This window comes from Phalaenopsis equestris, unplaced genomic scaffold, assembly GCF_001263595.1.
Source record: "Phalaenopsis equestris unplaced genomic scaffold, ASM126359v1 Scaffold000002, whole genome shotgun sequence".
Taxonomy (NCBI): domain Eukaryota; kingdom Viridiplantae; phylum Streptophyta; class Magnoliopsida; order Asparagales; family Orchidaceae; genus Phalaenopsis; species Phalaenopsis equestris.
The window spans coordinates 21,254,672-21,261,068 of record NW_018164444.1 but is presented as its reverse complement, the minus strand read 5'-3'; positions in this window follow the sequence as shown (position 1 = coordinate 21,261,068).

The window sequence follows — 6,397 nt, the reverse complement described above, 5'->3', positions numbered from 1 at the left end:
CACTAAGTCCAACTAATGGCTGTGGTGGAGTTAATTTGGTGGCTTTAAGGTGGTTAGGTCACATTTAGTGCATGAGTCCAAGTGGGTGCAAATGATCCAAAATTGGGTTTAGGTTAGGCTAGCCATGTCAATTGGTCCAATTAAGTGTTGCATTTGGTGTATATGATCATAAGGAACAACTTTAGTGAATGATGAAAGTAGTTTTAAGTCCAATTCAAGGGCCAATTTGAGGGAATTTTGAACTTTAATCAATTTGGTCATGTTGGGCTAGGCTTGGATCTAGCTTGGGTTAGAATTGGGTTAAGTCCAAATTTATTTTTTTAAATGGTCAATAGGGTCCCCATGAAAAGTTTTCAACATGAATTGGATGCCAATTTTGAGAATAAGGTAATCAATTGGGTGAAATTTGGGGACTTAGGCAATTTGAAGCTAAATTTGGGAATTTTGGATTTAGGCTAAAATCAAATGGATTTGAGGCTTCACCAAAGTAAATTTGTGGTTTATTTTGATGTATATCAGGATTTTTCAACATCAATTGAGGCCAATTGACTAGGCTATGGGTTCAATTTGGTGAGATTATGTCATATGGTCAAAATTGGGGTTTTGACCCAAATCAAAATTGGGTTCAAATCATGGACTAATTGAGCTTTTATTTTGTTTATTTTGGTCATATCAATAGTGAATTTGAGTTTAGGATTGGAATTGGGGTCAATTGAGATCAAATTGGTGGACATTTGAGTTGGATTTGGGGAAATTTGGGTTTTTAAAGGGCAATTTGGGATTTTGGTTAAAGATGGTCAAATTGGCCAAATTGGGTTATGTGGTAGTTGAGAGAATTGGGTTATTTGGTAGTTGTGGGTTATTTGGTAGTTGAGAGAAATGAAATTGTGATCATTTGGGATTTATTGGGATTTTCTGGTATTTTTTTGGAATTTTTTGGATTTTGGGCCAAAGAGGGGTATTTTGGTAATTTGGGGGTGTTTTAGGGGCAAAAGGCCAAGATGGGTATTTTGGTAGAGTTGAGGTACCAATCATCACCAATAAGCCATGGACCAAAGGAAACCCCATTTTGGGTCCTCTACATAGTGGTCTTAGCCAAACCATAGCCCTAGGGCTAGTAGGTTTAGGGGACCATCTACATGAGTATCCCAAAAGATCAAGGGATCTAGGCTAGAAATTTGAGTTCAGGATTGTGAGTGCTGTGGGTACACATAAGTGTAGTGAGTGCCTTAGCTCCATACCAACACCCAAGGTCAACCTTAAGGTCCAGCAATCTTAAGGGTGACTCATCTTGAGTTTCCCCCACAGTGACCCCACCTACTAAGTATTTAGAGGTTAGGACCAATATGTGGAACTTCAAGTTGAGAAGAGAAGGGTTTGAAATTTCTAATGGTGAGGGTTTCATGTCTATTTTTCTATGAATAGTCAATAGGAAAAGTCCTATGGCTAGACCCTAGGCTACTAAAGAGGAAAAACTAAACCTCAACAAAAATTGAGGTCAACAAGCCTCATGAGAGAGAGTGGGAAAGATGGTGGTAGTTATAGTCAAGGGGGAATAAAAGAGAAAGATAGAAATAATGAGAAAGATGAGTGGATAGAGATAGAGAGAGTGTGACAAAGAGAAGAGAGAAAGAGAAAGAAAAAGAGAAGGATGAGAAGGGATGGGGAAAGAATTAGGGAGATACTCAGCTATAGAAAGAGAAGAAAAAGTGAGAGATAAAGAAAAAGAGAGGTAGAGTGATAGTGATAACAATAGAGAGAGGTAGAGGTCAAGAGAAAAAGAGTGTAAGTATCGAGCAGCAGAGTGGGGGGAGAGGGGGTTAGAGGGAGAAAGAGAGGAAATAAGAATGTGGGAGAGCTACAAAGTGGAGAAAGAGATTTAGAGTAAGAAGGAGATGGAGGGTAAGAGATTGTGAGAGTGAGAGAGAAAGAAAGAAAAAGAGAGAGTGGGAGAGTGAGAGAGAGTGTGAGAGAGAATATGAGAGGTAAGAGCGAGGAACGAAGAGGGGGTGAAAGAGAACAAGATTGGGAGAAATTGATTGGGAGAGGAGAGTGGAAAAATAGATGAGAGAAAGAGATAGTGATAGTAGTGAGGTAGATAGGGAAAGAGAGAGTGAGGGATAGAGAGGGAGGGAGTGGTGGGGAAATTAAAGATAAATTGATAGAGAAAGACATTGAGAGAGAGAGAAGGGTGTGGGTGAGAGAGAGAAAGGTAAAACAGGAGGCAAAGATAAAAAGGAAGAGACAAGGAGGAATATGGTGAGAGGGAGGGAGAGGTAGGGGAGTGAGAGAAACAAGAGGCAGAAGAAGAAAAATGTAAGAGATAGAGGGAGAGAGAAGGTTAGAGCAAGAGGGAGATAGAAAGCAAGAGAGGTGGAGAGCTAGAAAGACGAGAATGAAAGAAAAAGAGAGATGGAGAAATAGAAAGAGATATAGGGTGAGAGATAGCGAGAGAGAGAGAGAAAGGTTAAGAGAGTGATAAAAACTAAGTGAGATGGAGAGAAGAAAAGTAATAGAGAAAGGGAGTAGGAGAGAAAGCAAGAGATATATATGGTAAGAAAGAGATGCCTCAGGCATTTCCCTCTTTGTCCCATCTCTTTTTCTCACCTTTCTGTCAACCTCTCATTTTCTCTCTCACTTTTTCCTTCCTCAATCAATCTCTCTAGCTCTCACTCTCTCTCTATCTCTTCTTCTTCTTTTTATGAGAAAGGATGGAGAGTGGGGTATAGTATGAGAAAAGAGGAAGAGACAAAGAGTTAGGGGGGGGTGAAACATAAGGGAGACGAATGGAGAGAGTTAACAAAAGAATGATCAAGGTAGAGAAAGACAGATGGTTAGAGAGGAGGGAGAGAGCAAGATTAAGAGGATGATACATGAGTGAGAGTGACAATGAATGTGATTTAGTGAGAGTAGCAAGGGGTTGAAAGAGAGAGATGGAGCTTGAGAGATAGAGGGAGAGAGAGAGGAGAGATAAAGGAGTAAGAATTACAGAGCAAGAAAGAGAGAAATATAGTGGGAGTGAGGAAGTGATCAAGAGCGCAAAAGATTGAGAACAAGAGAGTGAGTGAGAGAGAGAGAGAAGAGAATGATATAGCAAGAAAGAGAGAAAATAATTGATACAAAAACTATATGAGAGAGCATAAGAGATATATAAAACAAGAGCAATGGAGAGATAGTAGAGGGAGGGAAAAAGAGAGGAAAACAAAAAGAGAGGGAGAGAAGGGGAGAGAGAGTTAGAAGTCATAGAGGGAAAGAGAGAGAGATAGAAACAATGAAAGGGTGAGAAAGGGAATGAGGGAGGGAGAGAGAGTGTGGTAGAAAGAGAGAATAAGAGAAATGGAGAGGTAAGCTGAGCGTGTTAGAGAGACAAGCAGAAAGAGAGAGGAAGATAAAATATGAGAGAAGAAAAGGAGAGCAAGAGAGAGAGGCAAGGGGGAGAGAGAGATAGAGAAAAGGAGAAATGGGGAGGGAGAAGAGAGTGAGAGAGAGGTGAAGAAAGAGAAAGAGGTAAAACCTCCCTCCCTTTTTTGCTCACCCTCTATCACTCTCCTCTTTTCTTCTCTCCCTCCCTCTCTCACTCACTTTCTCTTCACAGACACTCCCTATCTTTCTCCTGTTATTCACTCATCGACCATCTATCTCTGTTCCCCTTCCAACCCACTCTTTCTAACCCCTCTCTCTATTTGTTCTCTCTCACTCTTCCTCACTTCCGCACTCCTTTTTGGAAAGGAAGCTAAAAAGAGTGAGAGAGAATGGATGGGTGAAATGGGATGGAAAGAGGGAGAGCATCTTATCTCTTCTCATTTCTCTTTTGCTCTCTCTTCATCACTATCTCTCTTCCTTTCTCTCCAATCTTCCTTTTCTTTCACACTCTCTCTCACTCCATCATTAGAGAGACAAAGAAGAGAGGGTGAGAAAATAGAGAAAGTGATAGGAGAGATAGAAAAGAGAAGAGTGAAAGAAAGATCATAGAAGAGAGTGCGAGAGAATTCAAGTGGGCAAAAGAAGCAAGAGAAGTGAGAAAGTGGATAACATCATATTAAAATGTATAGGCACTATATCTCTACCACTCTCTTTATTTTTTTATCTTATTGTCTCTCTTTGCATCTCTCTATTCTTTTCTCTCACTCTCCCTCCCTAACTCTTACCATTCATCTCTCTCATACTAACAACCTCTCACTCTCCAACTCTCTTTCTTTTTCTCTCTCTCACTCTTTTCTCAATAGCTATCTCTCCCATTGTCTCTTTCTATCAATCTATGCGCCCATCCTCTCTACCTCCATATTTATTCCTCTTTATATCTCCCTTTTTTTAATGATATAAGAGAGGAGTGAATTCTCTTATTTTCTCTCGCACTTTCTCTCTTTCTGTTGCTCTTTCTGAGTTTAAGAAAGAAAGAAAGATATATATAAATAGATAGTGAAAGAAAGAGAAAATATGAGAGATTAGAAGAGATGGAAAAAGAAACGAGTAGAGAGAGCTTGAAAAATAAGATTCAAAGAAAGAGAAGAATGTGTGTGAGAGATAATTTCAGTCGGAGAAGAGACGGAAATGGCTCATTCTTTCTCGCTCTCACTATTCTCTCTCTAAATTCTCTCATCTCTTCTCTTTCTATCTCATAGGGAGGGAGATTTTGAGAAGGAGAGAGATAGAAGAGTGTGCGGAGAGAAGATGCAGAAGAAATGAGCAAGGGAGGAAGGGAGAGTCAGACAAAGTGAGAGGAGAGTTAAGAAGAGAAGATATGTACAACCCTCCTTTTCCCTCTTCTCATCTACCCTCTTTCTCTCTTAATATTATGCCCTCCCTCCCGGTCCCTCCAATTACCTTGCTTTCACTCTCTCTAAGTGAGAAAGTTAGATTGAGAGAGAATGAGAGAGAGAGTAAGAGAGAATGAGAGAGAGTAAGAGGAGGATCAAAGAAGAGGAAAAGCTCTTTTTTTCTCTCTCCCTCTTTCACATATCTTTGTACTCTCTCATGTTCTCTCTGTATCTCACTCACTCTTTCTATCTATCTATCTTCTTTCACTTTTTATTTCTCTCTCTCTATCTTTGTATTTATTCTCTCTCACTCCACCTCTCATTGTCTCTCTTCTCTCTTTTGGCTCTATACCTTCCTCTTTATTTATCTAATTCCCTCTCCCACCTCATCATTCTCTAGCTTTCTGACTATCTCACTCGCTCTTTCTCCCCTATCTTTTCACCATCTCTCTCATGTTTTCTATTTCACTTGTTGTCTATATCACTTGCTCTCACTTCCTCTTTCCATGCATCTCTCTCTCCCTTCCACTCTCTCACCCCGACTCCTTCCTCCCTGTCTCTCTCTTGCTCACTTTATCTATCTCTGTCTCACAAACTTTGTTTCTCTTACAACATCACTCACTCTTTCTTGCTCTCACTTTTTCCTATCTAAATCTTTATTTTTCTCGTCTCTTCTCTTTCTTTCTCATCTTTTGCTTTTGTTCTCTAACTTTCTATCTCTCTTTATCTAATTGTCTCTCTCTCTCTTATACTTTATGCCTTCTTTAATCCTCCTCTCACTCTAGCTTTCTCTGACTCCCCTTTCCTCCCAAATTCATTTCTTCCACTCCATCTCTTTGCACACTCTTCTATCTCTCTCCCTCTCAAACTTTCCCTCCCTACAAGGTAGAAAGAGAAGAGATGAGAGAAAAAAAATTTCTCTCTTCTACTCTAACATTTTCTCTCTCCCTTCTCCCACTTTTATACATGAGTGGCCTAGTCCCACTAGTGTATGAAATGTTCATATTTTTCATGGACTTCCTTGTTTTTACCAGCAGTTTATGAAAGACTTTAGTAGCATAGTGACACCACTCACTGAAGTGATCAAGAAGAACATTGGGTACAATTCGGGAGAAGTGCAAGAAAAGGTATTTCAATTGATCAAAGAAAAGCTTACCCACGCCCCTGTTTTGTCTTTACCTAATTTTTCAAAAACATTTGAGATTAAATGTGATGCTTCAAGTATTGGCGTAGGTTTTGTTCTTATACAGGAGTAAAGACCTTTTGCTTATTTTAATGAAAAGTTGACCCTCTCTCCTTTCCTCCCTCTTTCTCTTACTCCTCCTGCTCTCACTCTCACACCCTTTCTCACTTTCTTTCTCTCTCACCCTCACTCTCTCTCTCTCACCTTCTCTCACTCTCACTGCCTAACCCTATCCTTATTCTCAACTGCTCTCTCTCTCATCTCTCCTTATTCTCTCACTCTCTTTGTTTACTCTCTTATTCTCTCTGCTTTACCACCCTTTTTTCCTTCTTTCTATCTTTAAATCCCTCAATTTCTCTCTTCATATATCTCATTATCTCTTTATTATCTTTTATGGCCTCCTTCCTACCTCCTTCCTTCTTTCCCTCCTTCCTTTCCTCCTTCACACTCTTTATGG